Source organism: Anser cygnoides, chromosome 1, assembly GCF_040182565.1.
Source record: "Anser cygnoides isolate HZ-2024a breed goose chromosome 1, Taihu_goose_T2T_genome, whole genome shotgun sequence".
In the NCBI taxonomy this organism is placed as follows: Eukaryota; Metazoa; Chordata; class Aves; order Anseriformes; family Anatidae; genus Anser; species Anser cygnoides.
The window spans coordinates 118,994,903-119,017,679 of NC_089873.1; the positions used below are offsets into that span (position 1 = coordinate 118,994,903).

The following is a 22,777-nucleotide window of genomic DNA, read 5'->3' on the forward strand; positions in this document are numbered from 1 at the left end:
TTTCTGTCTCTTTGAAAATGTGACAGTGCAGTAAGTGGAATGCCATTATCAGCCTAACTATATCTCTATTTTTTATTCCTATATTATTGGTCATTAGGAATCACGAGACTAATGGAATTATTTCTACTCATTTTGGTTTTATAATCTGTTATTCATCAAGTGTTCAGCTTCTATTCCTTACCTTTTGCTGGGCGTCTTAAGAGACTATAGGTTGCCTCCTATTTAATGTCCAAGAAGTTCTTGCACTGCTTACTACCATGGTCCTACAAGGGCAAGCAAGCTGCTGTTCAGTATGGCTACAAGCACCCATTTGACCAAAAACACCAAGCAGGATGGTTTATATCTGCCTGGAGAGCAAAGGCTTCGGTTCCTATAAAGGCTGAAAATACTGTAGCATACATGGAGTAGTGTACACTTTCTTCCAATGTACTACACTTTTGTAGTATACACTTTCCTCCAGTACCGTTTACTTAACGGTGAGACTCCATAGTGAGAAAGGGCTTCTTTCTTCTAAGATAACTTCATCATTGAGCAGATCTCATTTCTAGGGGAATGGCTTGTCGTCTATTTCTAGAAAATACATTCTTTCAGGGAGTCTTGGCTATGTCTGCTTTCCACATGTATTCTGTGTTCCCATGTTTACTGCTGGAACAAAAGGACAAGGAAGAGAAATGTCTGTGCAAATGAAAATTTCAACCCAAGAGTGAAGAGTCTCAAAGGGTTTTGACTGCAAAGGAACAGGAAAGAAAAAATCCAAGCCAATCTGCCTTTTCCACCCCCTCTATTTGTCAGTTGCTCCCCCTCCTTTAGACTGTCAGATTTCACTCCCATCTACTGTATGGGCACATAAATCTTGCCAGAAATGCTTCACTCACTTAACACCTACCTGCTGGAGCTTAGATTCAGAGAGAGAGGAAAAAAAAAACACAACCTCAAACCCTGGCAATTCTTATAAATCACAGTGTTGCTAATCTCTTTTCAAGAGAGTCAAATGTAAAGTCATGTTCTTTCTTGTGAAAACATTACTAGCCTGTGGGTGTCAACACAGCCTTCTTTTCCAAGAAATCTGTTGCATCCCACAGTGACTCTAGAGAAATTGCACTCTGATGACAGTGAAGAGAGGCTGCTAGAAAAACATCACACGCCAGTTCCATACAACAGCAACCTCAACAAGCACTTGTTTTTGTAAGATCAGTTCTCTCCAGTTTCATGAAAAGCAGAACCAAATTTCACAGATAGATTTTAGTGGTTTTGTTTTTACATTGTCATTGTTTTGAGCTCTCCCCTCCACCCCAAAGTCACATTTTTCAGCTTCCTTATTCATTCCATGCCAAGAGGCACTACCCCATTTCTTTACAGCTCTCACGAAGAGTAAACAGCAACTTCAGCCACCTGGTTGCTACCTTTCATGACCTTCTGCACCTTGTCTTCTCACAGTGGGACTGCCTCCTCCTCCGGGGTCTCCTCAGCATCAAGTAGAAGATCTGTCTGTGGCAGCTGTCCTGTTTTGATAAAGGTCTTGTCCACCGATGAAGAGACCATCCAGGGTCCTTCAAGCCATTGCAGAAGCACAGCTACTCATGAGATCCTGGGGAAATCCCATGCAGAACAACTTCCCAGATTAGTGTCTGGAAGGTGTCCATAGACCTCTTGGATGGAAAGAGCCTTTGCTGGGAAGCATTTTTACAGCGAAGTGGAGGAAATAAGAGATGCTTAATGAAGAAAGGGTAGAATCTCAGGCAGTCAAAATCCAGTGTATTACCAAAGGACAGCACCCATGAAGTACCGTAGCAGCACTTAAAGTCACATGGAATATGAGACTCTTCTATGTTAAAAGTAAGTTCCTCATTATTGGAAGAAGATCCTTTGAACTCATGTGCATGATGAGAAGAACCATAAAATGGTCTGAGATCCTTCCAGTTCCTGCACTAATTGATCTCAATTGTTGGGTTTTATAATTTGAGTGTGTTTTGTCTTTTTGCATTCATTTAACTGGGTAGAGAATTAAGTTCATATATCCATTTGCATGTGTTTGAGTAGTGTCTAGAGCTTAGACCACAACTTTGCCTTTGCTGTATTTCTGTCCAAAAGAATGACTCTGTGTGTGACAAGTTCATATGAAGTCATGGGGCTGTCTGAGAATGCTTCACTCTAGACGACACTTATCCTTTCTGATCCTCCTGCCCCCCTCTCAGCAGTTACCCTGCTGCCAAAGATAAATCAAGACAGCACCTTTTCATACTGCCCTGAATAAGCAATAGCACATACCACACTCTGTGTCTATCAGCCTATAAATGCACACCTTAGGCATGAACAGGCAAAGCTTCATGCCTCACAGCCTTTAACGGGTGAGTTCGCTGGCTGACAGATGTACGTGTCACCCTGTGATACTTCATTACAGGAGGGTTTGTTAAAAAATAAACAACTTTTGAGCTACCAAAAAAAAAAAAAAAAGAGAGAAAAAAACCGAACTTTTCAAATGCAACTATTCACATGGAAGTAAATGCCTATTCAAGAAGATAAGAGGTAGCAATGAGCTGGTTGCACTTAACACATTGTTCTTTACTTTCACCTCCAAAACAGCAGGAGGAAGAGGCCACCTCCTACGCCTCAAGTTCACCTTCTCACTTCATTAAGCAGTGGGGAGGTCTAGGGAACTGCTGCTTGAGTGTTGACTTTGGCAAAATCTCTACCTTTTCTCCCTCCTTGTTTTTGATTCTCTCCCTCACAGATTGCATTTTGAAATCTCAAAACTCAGGTAAAATCAGCACAAAAGCTGGCTGAGTGAAGTGGCTCCAGGCAGCGACCATGCCAGGGACTTCTTGCAGCACCAGCCTGCCCTACTCCCTCAGCTCATCTCAACCATCCTCTGTTTGTGGCATATCTGTCTTGCAGTCCTCTCCCAAATTCCTTCTCCTTTGATGCTCCAAAAGTCTGGCAACATCTGAAAATAAGGCAGGAAAAAAGGAACAGAAAGAAAAGTCACTGGAAAACAAATGAACCAAAAGACAGAAAAAAAAAAAAAAAAGGAAAGAAAAAAAAAGAATCATATATGTGTTTCAAATTGACTATTTGAGAATTTGGAAGAAAAAAAAATATATATTTTTTTTCCTATGAATTGCTTCCTGTTAAAAATTTGTAACAAATTCTGATCCCAATAACAGCACTGGCAAGCTGGCATCTATTTTGTTCTGGTTCATTAATCCGTTCTGAGATGTGACAAGCCATATCGTGATTTCTTGGCAAGGCAACATCCAAAAGGCAGTTCTCTGGGTAAATCATAGCTTTAATGACATCACATGGTACTGTGATAATTTACACCACACAAGGGCCTATTCCACTGTCTGAAATCTTTTGCCCATCACATTACAGTTTGTATCCAAGTCAGCTTTACTTTTATTGTTAGCATCCTCATCATTTATTATTTATACTGCAGCAGAAACTTGAAGTCACAGTCAGGATGCAGTCTGCAGAGTGTTAGATGCTGTAACAACACATGCAACACTATTCCGAAGAGCTTTCATTCTTACTCTGCTGCTGCTTGACATATTCCTACCATCCAAAGTCCATCCAAATAGATTTTCACCAAGTGCTTAAATGGCTGAGCTTTGGCCAAGAAGGCACCATGGAATTACTCATAGTGGCAGGCTAGATGAAATGTAAGCATCACCAATTCATCCAATTATTTTTCAATAGAAGCTGGGGCCAGAAGGGACTTTGTATGTCATTACTCTTGATATTCCAGACATTCTTGTTTTGAGTTTGGTTCTGTGGAAGGAAATAATAGTTTGTTTCATTGACAGCAGAGGACAAGTAAAAATTAGCGCATTTTATGGGACATAAAATAGTCCATTAGAAAATGATGTTTAGAGAGAGACATTTTTCATACTACAACACAACTCTTCACCATGTTTCAAAATAAAATATTGATGAAAAGCATATGACTATGCTTACCAAACCAATTATTTTTCAAGTCTTCTGTAAGTTCAGGGAGATTATAAGGGAGTAATATTGGAATGTGATGGAGAAAAGTAGGGAGGAAAGTAGTGGTAGTTTAAATTAAATCTTTTTTTTTTTTTCTCTGTTCAATGAAGAAGTTAATAATGGCCTATCATAAGTTGATTTTGGGAGTGCTTTGTAATTCCATGCTTTAGTTCACTTATTGCTCCCGTACAACTGTACTTCAGCCCAAATCCAAACCATAAATATGGGCACCTCAGGAATTCTGGATTGCTTGAAATCTGAATCCCGATCTCTGTTCTGTATGTGAGCCAGAACAAAAATCTAGATCTGTGTGCCCTCAAATACTAGTGCTTGACTTGTGGGTCCACATATCCTAGGCTGGGGCCTCTTTGCATCAAAAATGCAATTATTATCCAGGAAGCAAGGGAAGGACAATCTCTTTTCATGTACTTAAAAAATGACAGTGGAACAACTTAAACTGTTTCCGAAATGCATGTGCAATCAGTCTGGAAGAGATTCTATAAACAGAACTATCCATGAATCCAAAATCTCTTTAAATTTCTGTTGTAACTTGAGTTAAAGTTCTGGGTTATTCAAATTTATGTGAAATTGAGATAAACTTCCAAGATTCAGTCACTTTTAATAGCATGGGATACAGACTTCTCAAACCTGCTGTGAAAGCTGAAACCTGGGCCAGCTTTTCATCCACAAGCTGAGCTTAACATCAGTAAAAAAGAGTTTGTTCTCTTCTCTCACTTCCTATACTCTTTAAGGGGAAAAAATGGGAATATACAGGACAGCTTAAAAAATTGTTTCTGACAAACATAGACCTTTCACATGCTGGCACTTCCACCTCGATCAGATGCTTTGTTTTATACGTTTATAGCCTGTATGCGTACTCCAGACCTGCACAGTCCTGGACAGACCTGACAATCAGGGCTGCCTTCAGAGGTGACCCAGGGATCTGCTCAGCAAAGCATTTGCCTGCCACCCGGCAGGGGCTGAGCCTGGCTGAATTGGCACCTTAACCCGTACAAAGCCACTGCTGCCAGCTCCACACAGAATTTTTCTAACTCCCTGATCCAAAAAAAATATCTCCAGCCAAAAACCCCTCCTGGCCTGCAAATATGTTCAGGCATACACCTCTGTGCTGTAAATGAAGTATCTGGCGTATTGCAAAACTGTATGGAAGGAGCCAACTGGAACAGAGCAGAGCTAGTGCTGGGAGAAGGTGTCTGAGCTGTTGAATTTAGTGACTACACATATGTCATATCCAAAGGAGCATTACACATTCCGCTTTAACTGTCATGTTGGTGGGCATGAATTTATCACCTGGCCTTTTGATACCTGATAATGGGTATTTTGAGGAGGACTGCTCTAATTGCCTCACGTGGAAGACAGCCATCTGTAATCCTAATTGCAAAGAAAAACAAAGACCTTGTGCCATCCACTGACTTCAACAATGAGATGTAAAGGACTCAAGATGTCCTGTTTAGTTACAGTAACATAGTTAATGCCAGAAATTTGTGCCCAGACCACGTCTTTTCAAGTCCAGGCCAAAAGAAGTGGGGCCAGTCTTTGAAACTGATAATGAGAACTAGCCAGAAGACTGCAAATTATGGGTGCCTTTGGGTACACAAAATATTTCTAATGGTATTGGTTTGCACATTTAAAAAATTTAATATTATGCTGTTTCTGTTTGTTAGATTTCAGCTCTTTTTCAGGGTTGAAGTAAGGGGAGAGAAAAGGGAGAAAAAGAAAATTAATTAGAGAGAATTTTGCATGTTTCTTAATGAACTAGGAGAGAGACCAGACTCCATGTCATTTGAGGCAATGAAAAGACCAAAGCATCAAATCTTGGCTTTCATCACAGGAGTCATTTGACACTGAGAACTGAATGAATGAATGAATGAATGACAACAGCCTGATTTCTGCTCTTTGGTATACATGCATTCAGTTTTATTTCAACAGAATATATGAGGTATTACATAAAAAAAGCCTGAAATAATGAGGTAGCCCTAAATTTCCTCAGATAGCAGTAGTAGAGTAGCTAGCAGTCCTGAAATGTTGTGCCATGTGTATAAAGCACTGTATCAAACATTGTTGTGCAGAATTAAATACTACCACCATTTCTATATTTTGCTGTCTGAAGAGGCTGGCAAAGAAAGGCAGAAAAGAAGGCAGGATGGTTTCTCAGAAATCATGGGTCTATTGTTTTCCTGGGGACATAATTCTCTCTCTATGTCTAAAAGACATCTATCTGATCTGGTATCAAAAATACCCAGCAATAAAGTATCTATTTAAGGTCTTGTTAAACTCAGCACACTGTAATGCAAAATAAGTTCATAAATGTGAAGACCATCTGTAAGGTCCACATGCCTAGGAGGATATGAAGGCACAGAAAATCGTGAGAGGCAGCACCTGGCCATGTAAGATATGGGGGTCCCTTCTAAAAACAACACTTGCAGTTGAACCTTGCAGGCAGAAGATACTCCTCCTACTGTGTCCTGAAGAGGCACCACTTTTCCTCTCATACGTCTGAGCATGAAACAAGGAATGAAGCTTTAAGAGGGGGAGAAAAGGGAACATAGCATCATCTCAAGTGTAGCCGCTGTCTGTATAGCGGCTGTCTGTTAACTTAATTTCACACTTCACATGTGTGGGTGCCCATCTTCCACACATCGTTCGTGCGCACCTTCCTACCTTCCACACGTCAGTGCTCGGCAGGCCCTTCACTGCTCGCGTCCACCTTCCCGGTGGTCATTTGTCCCCTGGTGCCAGCCAGCAGCACAAGCCCCAGGTACCTTTGGGAAGTGCTGCTGAGTCTCCGGTCTGCAGTCTTTAGCTCAGCAGTAGCTGGAGGGTCCCTTTTGCTGCTGCTGCTCCTCAGCTTCAGGAGTCGTGTGCTCTCCGTGTCACCCAGGGACAGGCCCCAGAGCATGTTGCACGGACTCCCTGTTGCTTAGAAATAAACTCTTCCATTCTGGCAGGTATTTTGGACCCCACTGCCATCCATCAGGGTCTCACTTCTAGCTGTTGAGGATTTTCCAGTCAGCCTGAAGTTTGCTGCCATATGCCTGTGTGAAGTCTGTGTTGGGGCTTTCCCTCCATTCACTGGTTAAGGGAGGAAAGGACACCTTTCTCCCTGGAGCTTTTGGCTGCAGGACTTACAAGCTGTCTGGGATCTGTCTGGGATTTCTTCCTCCTTTGGCATCCAGATCCTTTGACACCTAAGGTACTGTGCTATCCTCTGAGCCCCCAGGGCCAAGCCTGCTCTGAGGCATTTTATCAGATACCCTGCATGGAGGACCCTTGGTGGAGCTGCTGAGTTTTCCTCGTCTCCTCCTCCCCTTTTTGAAAGCCTTCTTAGGAGAAAGCATCTTTTTGCTGACAGTTAGATGAAAAGGGGTTCTACAATTGTTCTTTTTTTTTTTTTTTTTTTTTTATTATCTTTTTTCCTAGGGATGGGAGTGAAAAGAGAAAAAGAGAAATTCTTTACTCCGAGGGAGGTGAGGCACTGACCCAGGTTGCCCAGAGAAGCTGTGGGTGCCCCATCCCTGGCGGTGCTCAAGGCCAGGCTGGATGGGGCTTTGGGCAGCCTGGTCTGGTGGGAGGTGTCCCTGACCATGGCAGGGGGTTGGAGCCAGGTGGTCCTTAAGGTCCCTTCTGACCCAAACCGCCCCATGATTCTATGGTTCTGTGATAAAGAGCTCTCTGCCTCTCAGTCTCTGAGTCACTGAGTTTAAGATAATAAAATAGAAGACATAAGAAGTGTTCAAAACAGTCAAGAGGGATAGATTATCACATCAAACAGTCTTGGCAATACTTAGAATTTTCCAAGAATTTAAACATTTCGTGTGTGCAACCAACTTACTATACAACCCAGAAAAAACAAGTTGGCCTAGCTTGGAAAAATCTCATATGCTTCAAGGTATTTGTCTAGGCTCACCATGCTCATTTTTGGTTTTGCTTTAAAATTCTACAAGGATACAGAACTAACCACACGCTAGCTATTTCAGATGAGGCAACGTGGTATTTAAAAGTTTAATATTGTAATCTTAAACCTGTAACCTGGGCCTGCTCACCCTAATACTATTTTCTTGGAGCCATCTTTTATAATAATCTTTGAGAACTGCTTTTTTGCTGTGCACAAATCTTGTCCTTAACCTTGTGTTTTCTATACAATTTTTAAAAAGCTAAAAGTAAGTGATATTTCTGCTTGTTTATGCATAATATATAACCCAAATATGTATTAAAAAAATGAAGCGAAATATCCAAGCAGATGAAAAATGCCAACCTATATAGAAATGAAATAATACTTTCATTTGAGGATTTTTTATTATTATCAATTTATTTATCTGATGACACTGTATTGGTATGAGAGTACAGTTACAATTTTAATGCTCTTCCAGATAAGTTTTATGCTTTTTGATACATGACCGACAGAATATTCCTTTCCAGAGAATGAAATAAAAACTATTTTATTTTTCTTCCCAGCACAGCCTCTTTGTTCCAGAACGTTATGATGATGACCAAATGCCTCTGTCTGATAACTTGGGCAAGTCGCAGAGAACCACGCTGCCTGTCCATGCCAGGTAAGTTTCTGGATCTGCTAGGGTCAAACCACCAGCAGATGCAGTTGGAGATTAATTATGTTCTAAGCAGTCTCTGCCCCGTGCCTTTTTTTCAAAACAGCAGTTAAGTAACTACAGACCTATGGGACACACACAGTCCTGTTTTCATCCCCAGATGATTTTCTTTGCAGTTTGCCTAAGGAGCTATCTGTCTCCTGCCCTGCCTAGTCTTCCCTCTCCTCGTCTTCTTCTTTCTCTCCCAAGCCCTGCTGAAGCACAATGTTTCTGTGCAAAACATATTCCCCTTGTTTCCCCCCATGGTATGCTGGGTGCAACGTAATTCGTTTCCATGATTCAGTTCAGGAAGAGCATCAAGTGAGAGACTTGAAGAGCTCCATATGTTTAGCCTGTCAAAGAGAAGATTCAATAGCATTTTATTATAAGTACCTTATGTACTTTAATCTAGCAGAAGCCAAACATGAATCAGTATCTGGAAGTTATATCTGGACAAATTCAAATGAGAAATAAGGAACAATGTTTCATGATAATTATTAATTATTTGTGCAAACTACCACATGAAGATGTGAATCCTTTAACTCAAGCCCAGGTGCCTTTCTGGGAGACATGCTTTAGGCAAATACAAGATGTTGAACCCAGGATAAGGGTAGCTGGGTGAAATTTTCTGGAAGTCAGACTACCAGTTTGTTTGGCCTTGAAGTGCAGATATCTACTAATCACCTGGTTTTAAGTGTGTTTCTCTTGAATACAAAGGGTTCAAAGCGGAAAACTATGCCAAAAGATTAAAAAGTAAATCTGTAGTGTACACCATTCAAAGCTGGTAAGCCACAAGAAAAGATTATAATATTCTCTTCACCATGGAAACACAAATATACTGAAAAAAATCAAAATGTTGGTTGTTTTGTGATAGAAGACAAAAAGGGACATGAATGCTCTGAAGTGAGTTGTTAAAAATAAATAATAATAATAATAAAAAAAAAAAACAGCTGAGGAAATCTGGGTGACTGTTGCAGGCAAAGCATATAAATACCAGGGAACTCTGTAAAATGCACCCTGTAATTGCAATGGAAGAGAAGCAGCAAACTCAAACACCAGAAAATACATCTCTTGGGAAAGATACTGGTAAACCCTGAAGACCGCACTCAGAAAGCCAGGCATATAGCTACAAGTTGAGAAGAAAGGCTTTAAAAAAGCATGGAAAGAAGGAAGACAATTTTAAAAAAAAAAAAAAAGTTAAAAAAAAATCAAGTTGGGTCAACAGTTACTAGACTTATGGCATTTCAAAAAAAAAAAAAAATTAGGTGACTGTTTTTCAGGTTAGCAATATTTTCTGTTGCTAAGACACAGATGTGATTTTCCTGATTGCCTGAGACTGGTTTATCAGTAAGCATTCTATTAGAAATAAATTCATAAGCTGACTGGCACACTGTGGTTATGTAAATCAATGTCACAAACGTGAGGAGATACATACTGGGAAGGACAGCCACAAATCCAAGGCCACTGTTTGGGTTTCTGGGGGAACAGAAACCTCCTGCTCTAACACTTATTCTCAAGTGTCCGTAATCAGATGTTCTGGTGGGAGGAACCCATGTGAATACAGCACTTGACAATATGATCCTTGTCACCAATAGTCCTTCATTCCTGGTGTATTTTCACTCTCCCTTTGGTGAACGTTCTTCCTCTTTGCACACTTTATCCCCATCCTCTTGCATACTGTTTCTTCTTTCCCTGGTGTAAATCAGGAGTAAGTTGAAGTAAGGGCCAAGGCTGCTTTTGCTCTCATCAGCTTCTGGGAGGACTTCTCAAAGTCCAGGACACTGCAGTCTGTCATTGGGTGGTAATGGGGAACAGGTAAAACCCTGCTGCTTTGCCTTTGTTTTCTTCTGAGAGAAAGCAGCACTTTTTATTACTATTATTTTTTTTTTTTATGAAAGCAACTGCAGCAGTTAGACAATATTGAATGCCTTGAGGGTTGTTTGCATTGGGAAAAGAAACTGGTGCTGGAGCTGGGTGCTTTGTGCAAGGCTGATTATTGAATGAGGACGTCAGGAGCCCTGTTTCCCTGAACTCAGCATGGACAGTAAATAGGACTCAGTTTCTATTTCAAGGCTTTTTTCAGCCAACACAATCCGTAATACAAGTTCTTTTTTCCTTGGTCTCTCTCTCTCTCCACAGCTTTATCTTAGTAGCAAATGACAAGTAATTTTTTTTGGTGTGTCCTCATTTTCCATCTCTCTATTCCTTTTGCTGCAGATAGGACATGCTCACTCAGATGGTATTAATTCAATCCCTAGATCATTTTGTTCTCTGTATTTTCATTCAGGCCACCATCTAGATGGTAGCAGAAACAAAGACACCATTAATCTGTCCACTGTTTCACTGACTAGAAGGTGTTATGTTCACCAAATCCAAAGCAGAGATGTGACTGTGCGTGGCTCAAAGACAAGGTATGCTGAGGGCCATTCACTTGTCAAGATAAGCACAATTCAGCTGTAACTTCCTTGGTCTCTTTACTTGAGTTGCTAGTATGTATAATGGCAAACCACTGAGGAGAAGTTTGTTTCCTAATACAGATGAGTTTCAACCCCAAAACTTCATTTTCTGAAAGCCATGCCATACCAGTTTATGTCCTCTTGAGATGCAACTCTCTAAGGGTGCAAAGTCAAAAAAGGAAAAAAGTCTTCAGAAATATGAAAGGGTGCTTATATGAAAATGTTGAAGAGCTCACAGTTTTCTTTCTATACCAAGCAGACGAGTTTGTTTTGTTTTTAAATTGCTTGATACTGTGTGGCCTAAACCACATCCAATGTTCTGGAAGGCTATGCCTAATGGATGGGCAGAGAGTGAGCAGAACCTCAATAACTTCGACGATAATGTGAGACACAGAACAGAAGAAAGCATATGCAAAGGCTCCACTTCAGTTCCTATCTGAGCAGAAATCACTGTTTTGTTTGTTACTTATTTTCCAGGTTGGTTTGCAAGGGGGTTGTTTCCTGTCAAACACAGCCTCTGCATTTTGAAGAGACCTCTTAAATCAGACCTGTGATAAAGTAGCTTATAATGCTGAACTGTCCAAATGCAGTTTTTTAAAAATCAGGTCAGAGAAATCCTGTCTATGAGGAGGGTCAAACAGCAGAAAGGAGAGGGAGAAAATAAAAAAAATAAAAAAGAGAGAGAGAGAGAATGAATGTCTTTCCTGTTCCCATTTAGCCTGAATAAGAAGGGGAAAAGGGAAGACAGAACTAGAACAAAACTATTTCAGGCTCCTTTACAACTGACAATCTTTGTTATTTACATATAAAACCAGACTGGACAAAGCACTAAAAATACATTGAATCTCATTGGGAACAATCCTGTATCAGCAGGGAAATATAGCAGTTGACATAAGTGGCCTTTTTCTATCATTAGCCTCTATGATTCCATACCCATTTCATCCACAGCATGTATGTTTCTTGCAAGTCTCTCTGTAATAATAGTACCAGAAATACAATCCACTGCAGCGCTCGTTCTCTGCACTACTGAGGAATGGTCTCTTTTTAATGCTTGTCATATTGGTATGGACGTTGATGACAGACACCCTGATGCTCCTCTCTATTCCAACAGTTTTAAACCAGCATAATTCAATTGGAAAAAAAAATGTACAAGCAGAAAATCTCATGCAGGTTTCGGGGTGATTTCTACAGACAAGAATAGATGACACGTCATGCTACAGAACTCCTGAAGAAGACGAGCACTGTTATCTGCCATTGATATACGCACAACTTACTTATCAGACATTAAACAACTGCCGTGACTTTTCCACTTTCTCCTAGTTCTCCAGGTCTGGAATTATCTGTCCTGATTATACTAAAGGTGTCCTGTCAGTGTTGCAGCAAAAAGTATTTTTACAGGACAAATTCCCCCTGCCCTGATGATAATGGGGATCTTCATTACCAAAAGTGTAAGTCCTAAAAAGAGTCTCAGTTAACACCAGATTATTCCCTAATGTTCTCTTGGAAGGCAGAATGCCATACAGGGTGTCCACGCATGTTTTACACCCTTCCAGCACTTAAATAGCATATGCTGTGTTTTCTGTTTGAGGTTACCACTTAGGTGAAGACTCCAGCTTGTTTAAGTATGTGAATACTCTAACTGAAGCCAAAGTACTCAGGAAATTTGTTCAATAAGTTTTTTGTTGTTTCAAGTGCTTCCCACTGAGGTTATATGAAGATCACCTGTGATGAGGCTTTCTGGTTTCTCTGTATTATTAAAGAACTGACCTGGCATGGCATGCAGGTCTATGCCAGGCAAGTATTATCTAGGTAGACATTCCTCTCCACACTTTCAGCTTCTCTTGGCAGGCCAGTGGATTTGTTTCTTTCTCTCTGAGTTTGGTGTGGCCAGTGCTCAGGGAAAGGGGAACCTTTGGCTGGCAGACATTTCTTATTGCAGATTCTCTGAAGCATATTGTGCCATCTGAAGGCGAATCCAAATAAAAATGACTGTCTTAGAAACATTTTTAATTCCTAGCCAGCATAACTACAACTCAAAGCAGAGAGGTGTTCTATGCACAGATTGACCAAGAGTTCACTTAGCCCCTTCCCTCAGCTGGAAAAAGATGACAGAGTTACAGTCGATTGCCTTTAACACATTAATCATGAACTCACTTTGGTTGTTTCTGACCCAGTTGTATCGGTTTAATGACAGAATAAAGACTACTCCTCGTGAAAGCGTACACTTCCTACTCAAGCTGTCTAGTCTGTGAAGTTGAGCATTCAATTTGACAGATGATTATTGCAGTGCTACGTGCACGGACGGGTGTATCAAATGCCTGCCACTTCCTCCTCTTAGGTTTCAGATTCTGGGCACCCGTCATGCCACAGCTCCACAGCAGGAGTAGCGGCCAAGGCAGCTAGTGAAAAAATCCTGAAATGCCTTGTTTTACAAGCTGAAATACAGAGTGATAACTTCAGGAAGTTTGTTCATACTTTGGAGAGGTGATTGAGGGAGGAAGCAAGTGCATGTGTACAGAGCAAGTGGATTGTTTAAGCCAACAGTCCAGAAATGCAAAGCAGGGATACAAGGTCTCTTGGAAGAAGCTGAAGTAGACTGTACTCCTTCATAATCAACATGAACAATGTGGGTGTTCAGAATATCGCCAAGTCCTAGATTTTGACACAAGATTTTAGGCCAGCACAAAAAAACATCTGTTCAAATTCATCTTCACCAGCACTTCTGTAGTGTAGCAACTTGCCAGTTGCATAATAAAATGAAACTGGGCATGTTGCCTTATGTTTGGCACTTTGGTTTATTTACATTTTGCGTAGGTGCCCAAACATAATCGGGCAATGATTGATGAGAAATTCACACTATTATTGCACGTTCTTAATTTATTAGGGGTTCTTGGACAACTGAGACATTGTCACACAAAAACTGAGAAAGACAGAAGGCTTTTTTAAGCCTGCTTCTCTAAGCTAATGAGATTTGTGCATTCCCACTGTATGCGCATTTTTAATTATGTACAAATACGAGTACCTGGCAATACTTTTTGATCCTGTTCACTGATTTGAAAGGAGAAAAAAAAAAGCAGGAAGAAGGGAAGAGATGTCAAATATACACAAATATACAACTTTCAGCCAAATTTATAAAAACAGACAGAGCGCAAGCTAATTAAAATCTGCATTAGAGAAAAGAAAGGTCAAGAGGGAGAGAAAGAATGAAAAATTAAATGTCTAGCTGTGGAAAAGACTTCAACTACAGTTCGTATCTTTGTAAAATCAAGTTGATCAAACTCAAAAACTACAATAAATTAGGTTTCCTTTATTCCAAGTGCTTGGGGAGTTACTTGGGATTTTGGTTTCTTTATGCAATGACATTTTCCTGAAAAATACTCCTTACACATACTACTCAGCTATGTATAAAGGGGCATTAAAAATGGGAGTCTGAAATATTTAAAGGGAAAATTAACGAGTGAGAAAGGGATTCTGCTGAACCAATTGAACTTCACCATCTCCCTTTCTTTGGCATCTAGAGAAAGCCCCATTATAAAAACAAGAAAGCATGACACCGTAAACCACTTTTTTTTTTTTCTCCTATTGAGAGCTTCAGACATACAAATGAGTTCTTGCCAGATAGCAAGTGAGATTGTATCAGTTCCAAACAACTGACTCAAAAAAAATAATGAAAAAACAAACAAACAAAAAAATGCAGGCACCCTGAGAGTCCTCTCAGCTTCAAAACGGTGGAGATCATTTTGCAGAAGCAAGCTTTGCTCTTGGGTTACAAATGTTTATGCCAAATTTCAGCTCAAAATGCTTTTGTCTTTGTGTGAGTGAGTATGTGTAAAATTATTAATCTTTGAAAGCTGGGATTTGTAATAATGGAATTATTGACATTTTCTTGGCTCTAACTTTGCAGATGTGATGCTAAGGACAAGAAACATTCCCACTGTTTGATGAAAGGGGTTTCCAGGAAACACTAACAGTAATCATTCTTTAAGCAGAAAATGTTTTCCATCATCTGGCTGTAGATGACTATAAATAAAGGACTCAATCTCATTTTTATACAGTATTTCTACACTGTAAGAGATGTAATGATATATTGCACAGCTTGCAATGGAATGCATATACACAGTGAGGAGATTATAAACAAAGTTCATATGCACCACAATTGTGTGTGTTTTAAGCAGTGGTGTGAAGGAGAGGTCCACAACTGCACTTGTTGCCTTGGTTAATGCAGAAGGCTCCGATTCTTGTGCTGTAGCTAAATTGTTTTAGAGACAAACATCAATATGCAGGCAAAGGATGGAATCAGTATTTGTTTGCTAGCATTAAAGAATGTTTACTAAAAGCAGCCAAAATAAATGCTACCATTTCTTTTTTTTCCCCAACAATGTCAGTAAGTGTCGTTCTCACCACACCACCACCACCACCACCCCCCTTCCTCTCATCTCCAAGTCTGGAATATATCAAACAAAACATTGACCTTCCCTTGTAGAACAGGGGTGGTAAGGAGCCCTGACAGGGTACTGCCCTGCTTGTACTCACAGCCAGACTCTGCTCTCCTGTTCCTCTGAGACAGCAATGAGCTGTAAGCCCACCAGGAAAGGTTCAGAAGAGGTAACCAGTAAAACCTTAATTGTTAGGGGAAACAAAAACCTTAGAAATGTCTTTACTCTGCAGGAGAGTGTGATTCAACAGACACTGAGCTAGCACTGGTGTAGGTCAGACAGCCCAGCACCCTCTTCAATGGGGATAACAGCTCAGGCCCACACAGGCAAGGCACCAGACTCAAGCTATTAAATCTCACCAACAGGATTGTGCTGTAGCAGCTATGCAGCTTCCCACACGGAGGCAGCAGGACTGCCAGCACCTCTGCAATGAGCTCCAAGAAGTGCGTGGCTCTGGCATGCTCGTGGTCTCTGGGCAGCAAGGATATTCTGCGCACTCCAGGAACATGGGTCAACAACATCCTCCAATATGAGGATCACAGAGCTGAGACAAGCCAAGTAAAGCATTCCCTTCCCTTCCCTTCCCTTCCCTTCCCTTCCCTTCCCTTCCCTTCCCTTCCCTTCCCTTCCCTTCCCTTCCCTTCCCTTCCCTTCCCTTCCCTTCCCTTCCCTTCCCTTCCCTTCCCTTCCCTTCCCTTCCCTTCCCTTCCCTTCCCTTCCCTTCCCTTCCCTTCCCTTCCCTTCCCTTCCCTTCCCTTCCCTTCCCTTCCCTTCCCTTCCCTTCCCTTCCCTTCCCTTCCCTTCCCTTCCCTTCCCTTCCCTTCCCTTCCCTTCCCCCTTCCCTTCCCTTCCCTTCCCTTCCCTTCCCTTCCCTTCCCTTCCCCCTTCCCTTCCCTTCCCCTTCCCTTCCCTTCCCTTCCCTTCCCTTCCCTTCCCTTCCCTTCCCTTCCCTTCCCTTCCCTTCCCCTTCCCCTCCCCCTCCCCCCCCTCCCCTCCCCTCCCCTCCCCTCCCCTCCCCTCCCCTCCCCTCCCCTCCCCTCCCCTCCCCTCCCCTCCCCTCCCCTCCCCTCCCCTCCCCTCCCCCTCCCCCTCCCCCTCCCCCTCCCCCTCCCCCTCCCCCTCCCCCTCCCCCTCCCCCTCCCCCTCCCCCTCCCCCTCCCCCTCCCCCTCCCCCTCCCCCTCCCCCTCCCCCTCCCCCTCCCCCTCCCCCTCCCCCTTCCCCTTCCCCTTCCCCTTCCCTTCCCATCTCAGAATAGCCCAAGTTGGAAAGGACCCACAAAGATCATGGAGTCCAACTCCTGGCTCCACACAGGACCACCCAAAAACCAGACCCTATGGCTGAGAGCCTTGTTCAAGCACTTCTTGAACTCCAGCAGCTCGGTGCTGTGACCACTTCCCTGGGGAGCCTGTCCCAGTGCCCGACCACCCTCTGGGTGCAGACCCTTTCCCTAACCCCCAGCCTGACCCTCCCCTGTCCCAGCTCCATGCCGTTCCCTCGGGTCCTGTCGCTGTCCCCAGAGAGCAGAGCTCAGCGCCTGCCCCTCCGCTCCCCTCGTGAGGGAGCTGCAGGCCGCCATGAGGCCTCCCCTCGGCCTGCTCTGCTCTGGGCTGAGCAAACCCAGGGGCCTCAGCTGCTCCTCATACGTCTTGCCCTCCTGACCCTTCACCATATTTGTAGCCCTCCTTTGGACACTCATAGTTTTATGTCCTTCCTTGTATTATGGTGCCCAAAACTGCACACAGTACTCGAGGTGAGGCTGCACCAGCACAGAGCAGAGCAGGGCAATCACTTCCCTCGACTGGCTGGCAGTGCCATGCCTGATGCACACCAGGACACAGCTGGCCTTTTTGGCTGCCCATGCACACTGTTGACACATATTCAACTTGCCATCTACCAGAGTCCTTGGATCCTTTTCCATGAGGTTGCTCTCCAGCCTCTCATCCCCCAGTCTGTACATATAGCCAGATGCGTTTTCCCTTCCCATTTAGGTCTGGCCATTTCATAACAACTTGGGAAGAAAGTGGTCAGAATAAGTCAGATAAACCCCTGAGTTGCTGGACAAACAAGGAAGGTACCAATTAAACAGACTCAATTTGAAAGTTTATTTTCCTGCTTTCTTTGTATTCAAGAAATAGCTCTGGCCTGAATCAGAATGCACTTGCCCATTACCATCTCTGAGTATCCAGGAAAGTGCTTTCCTCCATCCTTGTCCCATACTGCTGCAGGATTACAGTCGTTCAGCCATGTGGAAGCTATTGCCTGCCTGGGTGCAGCATGAGACAAAGCAACATCAGGCAAAGAGTGAAAAATAAAAACTGAGAAAGTTAATAACTACCTATATTTGTATTACCAAATCTGTAATGAGGGTAAACCTTAATAACCATAGCCCAGCACTGGAAAACTACGCACCTTTGAAAAACAGATTTCACCCTCTGGCTATTCCCCACTGATGATCTGCATTGCAGATTTGCAGCAATTTTTACATAAACAGAGACTTTCACAGCATCATAGCAGTGTCTGTCTGCAAGCAAATGACCACACTGGGAAGCAGGAGCTGTGAGGCTATCTAACGATTATATCAGCATAGATGTGTCATTGCTGTTTTCACAAGGCATCATAGAGCCTTGCACAAAGTCATGTGAGAGTGAGTGAGAAATCAGCTGAATCTAATAAGAAAATGGGATAATTAATATGAACTCTATGAGGAACTGTTTGTAAAGCAGTATGCAGGGTTCTCTGTTCAGCAGCTCATTATTCAACCGAGCCCTAGTAAAGCTTCCCTGTCTCCATGGAGCACAACGCAAATAAAAAACAGCTTCATTTTCCCCATCCTGTCCCTGGAGTACACTATTTAAGGTGATCGTACTTTTCCTTTTTTTCACAGAACTTTTGCTCAATGTGCTTATGGGCACCTAAGCTGTTATTAAACGTGCTAGCTGAGGAAGTAGAGGCAAGCTAGCCAGAGCAACTTGGAGAGGGCAGCCCCACTGCCTTCTGGCTTCTCCTGAGTCTGCTCAAAGAATGAGGAAGCACACAGGTAACAGATTTCTTGTGAGGCATGGAAAGTGTAGGTGAAGCAAGTTCTACAAAGAATTTCAAGCTCACATCGGGAGGTTTTCTTGGAAAGAAGTTTTCTCTTTGAGTGATAATCAGATAATCCCAGCATTGGCAGGAGATGTAGAATCTCACCCACCCCCTGACGCTGCATTGTTTGCAAAGGGAAATTTCAGTGAGCAGAGAGGAGAGAGGAGGGAGGAAGAAGAAGCATCAAGCTGGCTGCTGCTGAAGGGATAGGTCCAACATGACGTGATGTACTGCTGCTGCCACAAGTCAGCCAGCATTGCTTCTGCCCCACTGCCTACCTTAGAGCATGGTAAATGCTCTTCCTTTCCCTACTGCCAAGGACTTGTTTGCTAATGGACTGCTGACAGATGGATGAGAACATTTGTTTTATTTTTCTCCTTTTCTTCTCTGCATTTTTAAAAAACTCCCCTTGTGAAGAAACAAATGGCATCCGTTCATCCATTCCTCTGCGATCTAATGAAATGTGGGCATCTCCCTGTTGATTCAAATAGCCCTTTTCAAAGTGAAAAAAATAATAATAATGATAATAATAGTAATAATAAAAGCAGCTGTGATCTGTTTTGTGAAATGCAACAACATGCCATTAGGCTTTCTTGTATTTGGTGCAAGAAATCCAGTTGTAATGCTCTTGGGCACATCAGAGCTGTGCTCCATGTCTGCTGATAAACCAACAGCAAACAAGAGACCACTGCACCAGTAAGGCAAGGACATGTAATCATTGTGTCCAAGGTTTCAGCATAATGTCTAGGTAGGAAACCAAGGCCAATACATGAGCAAAGACATAATTTAGCTGCAGAGTTACACAGTGATCTTCCATCTTTATTTCTCTCCTTTTTTTTTTTAGTGTTCATGATCACATTGACTTTTCTTCTTCCACAGGTCATTCAGAGATGTCCTGGGCAGAAATGCATGTGCCCATGCAGGGTGCTGAATGTTCAGAGGCTTGTACCCATCTTCAGTGTGGTGGAACTGCTATGCACAGGCAGAACATCTGCCTAGGATCCAGACTTTCCAGCCATGTCTTCTTTCTTTGCCCAGAAACTCTGTCCAGACATGATCTGAAAAATACATGTCCATTTGGCCTGGATTTGTAGATGTTCAGCAGTCCAGAAGGAGTGATATTTCCAGTCAGAAAATGTGACAAGATCAACAAAACCCAGACACATGACAGCTGTATCTCTTCCAACACAGATGGACTGGATGCGTACTCCCTTGGAAGACACTTTCATCTTTATACCTAGGTTCCAAGAACTTTTATTATAAACTGGAGTCCATTGTGTCAATTTACCCTTGTTTCAGCAAATTTCAGCTCAGCCTTGCTTCTAGGCTCCCGTTTGTGAGCCCTGACAGTCAGCCAAGGAAATTAATCTGTGTTGCCTGACTGCAGGGTCTAAAAAACCAAAAGAAACCCCAAAAGCTAAGTAGCGGTTCACATGCAAATGTGATGCCTAAAAAACGTGTAAGGGATGTCTCAGTGGAAAGAGAATTAGAGACCAACCTTAAATCCATTGCTGATGATGACTCAAAAATGAAGGAACAGGAACATAGATCAAGTAGATAGGGGTTCCTAAAACGTTCTCTGGAACAGCAAACCACACTGAGGAATCCAAGCACTGCAAATGAGGCACTAAGCTGCAGTTTGACTAAGCTGTCCTGAAAATGGCTGGTACGTTTGCAGCAGAAGAGATGCTTTCTGGGAGCGTGTAGCTATCACTACTCAATCAGACAGGCAGTCATAATGAGAAGGCAGCAACCTCTCTCCCCACACACCCCAAATAATAGTTCAAAAAAAAAAAATAGAGTAGCTGGATGTATTTTTTCCCATTTTCTTTTTTTTTTCTCTCACTAGCCACATAAGATATATTAGTAGGATTTTGTTTGTTTGTTTGTTTGTTTGTTTGTTCGTTTTTCATTTGTGTCTCAGTGACATGCAAAATGTGTGATATAAGATATAATATAAGGATATAATTCCAGTCAGGCAAATGGCAGCTGCCAGTGCCAGGAGGAGAAAAGTTCTTACAAGCTAGTGATCGCATAGATCCTTACAGTTGTGTTTTGTTTATGGGCTTGTTGTTGTATGGTACGTAGAAGATACTGGTAATAATCCCCCAAATTATGTTTTTATGATTTGGAGTACTCCGTGTGTTATTTATGTCAGAATCAATAGAACAGTTTATATGACCAAAAAAAAAAAAAAAGTGTTGCAACAGTTAATTCAAATACAGAAATTTGCATGCAAGTGGAACTGATCAATCCAATAAAAATGATTGCCAAGATTCCTGAGTCTTACAGAAATACTTTCAATAAAGACATTTTTAATAATAATAATAAAAAATGAAATTAAATATATAAGAGCATAGGATTCAAATGGAAAACAAACCTTTTCTGAATAAGTGAGGAAAAAAATCTATACTTCGATTAAAGCCTGTTTTTATAAATTTATTGAAACAGTATGGATATTTTAGTAAAGAATATAATTTATTTTTTAATTCCAGGTTGTTCACTCAGATCTCTTTTGTCTATGCAGTTTTTTGAGGGAGAAGTATCTAACTTGGTGGTAGTTTCTCTTCCCAGATTTAGGCAAATAAGGCACATCTTCAAGCTTGTACTGATGGATCTCCACAAGATCTTACTGCTTTCACTTGCAAATTGATAAACCCCAGGCCCTAGCTAAGATAGTATTTGTATAAACTACAAGTCTCTCCAGCTAGAAACCCTTGCCCACCTTTTCTGACATTTTAGAAATACCTGGTCAGAGGAGAGAGATGTAATAGTGTTTCCTTCCCCTCAGCACTCCTTTAACTCATTAATGTGCAGTCAAATTCAGTCTAATGCAGGTGAGACTGTAAGAAATTATATGTCTTTTGTGTCAAAATGGGTCTGAAATGCCAGTCTAAGAAGAAGACTATCAGGAAAAAAAAAACAAAAAGAATAGAGGCTATAGTGACAACTGTCTGCTCTCAAGAGAGAGTCAGCCGTGACTGGAAAGCAAAGCACATAGTTAGCTGGTGCTCACTTGTGTTAGTATTAGTATAAAAGAAACTGAGCTTCCACAGAAGGGCAGGACAAATTCCACAGGAGAGGACAACTCTTCAGATTTGGGTGATAAAACTCTTTCTTTCTCCTGACCATGGCAGGGACAATTTGATACCAGGACTGCTCTGTTCTAGTCATTTTTTAATCACAGTTGGTTTCATTCTAACTTCAGAGGTTGGGTTATGGCATGGCTGGGTACATGGTGGAACAGTAGTTGTCACCTGCAATGTGCCATGGCCTTTCTGTGAAGCATAGAGGCACTTGCCTTACTGCAACTATATCTGTAGCTGATCAGAGGCAATAACACTGATGTTCATTATGCACGTGATATCTGTTGTTGTGCTGTACTCGAACTTGTGTTGTGATGGCCTGCTTACACATCGTCTCTGGGTAGATGGGGAACACTTGCCAGAGGGTGCTCACATCACGAGATAAAATGGTCATTCTAATGCTCAGGCACAGTTTTTTTCCTTACGCTATAGATAGATTCAAATGAGTGTCTGCTGGCTTGCCAGATAGAAATAAATCTCATACGTTAATAATTGCTCATAGAGAAAGAAGTCCTCGCTTAAGTTTCTTAGACAAAGATATTGGCTTTGTAAATAGTTCCCAAGCTATGATCTGGCTGGAGGTATTCAGTATATATGGGATCTGGTTTTGAAATTATAATTTCAGAATATGGGCTCATCTTTTGCCTTAAATGTATAAACCTGTCTGTGAACCCAGATAAAGCATCCTCCAGTTCACTCACCTAAACTCCATTGCTTGTTGGTGAGAAAGGCAGAGTAGCCTGGTTACAGATCTGATTGTTGTAGAAGCCATTTCATATAATCACAGAATCATTAAGGTTGGAAAAGATGTCCAAGGTCATCTAGTCCAGCAGTCCACCTACCACCAATATTACCTCCTAAACCATGTCACTAAGTACCACATCTACCCTTCCCTCCAACACCTCCAGGGACAGTGACTCCACCGCTTCCCTGGCCAACCTGTTCCAATGCCTAACCATTCTTTCTGAGAAGAAGTTTTTCCTAATATCCAACCTGATTTCTCCCATCTACAGCAATTCCCACATCTCTGAAGAATTATGACTATTAACTGTGCAATAATTACATTGACAGGAACAAAATCATGGATCTGAGGTCTCCCCACCACAATCACAAACCCAGATGA

The 22,777-nt window shown here is 42.0% G+C and overlaps 2 long non-coding RNA genes across 2 annotated transcripts; one reads left to right on the top strand and one right to left on the bottom strand.

The window, feature by feature from the left end:
* The first annotated feature begins 1,198 nt into the window (after positions 1–1,198).
* LOC106036046 (uncharacterized) lies at positions 1,199–21,175 on the top strand. Its single transcript, XR_001207073.3, has 3 exons — positions 1,199–1,836; positions 8,461–8,558; positions 19,448–21,175. It is a non-coding gene; the product is annotated as an uncharacterized lncRNA (long non-coding RNA).
* Positions 14,944–16,127, bottom strand: LOC136786613 (uncharacterized). The gene is made up of 3 exons (XR_010825778.1): positions 15,843–16,127; positions 15,581–15,666; positions 14,944–15,296 (listed from the first exon to the last, which is right to left on the bottom strand). It is a non-coding gene; the product is annotated as an uncharacterized lncRNA (long non-coding RNA).
* Positions 21,176–22,777: the final 1,602 nt, after the last annotated feature.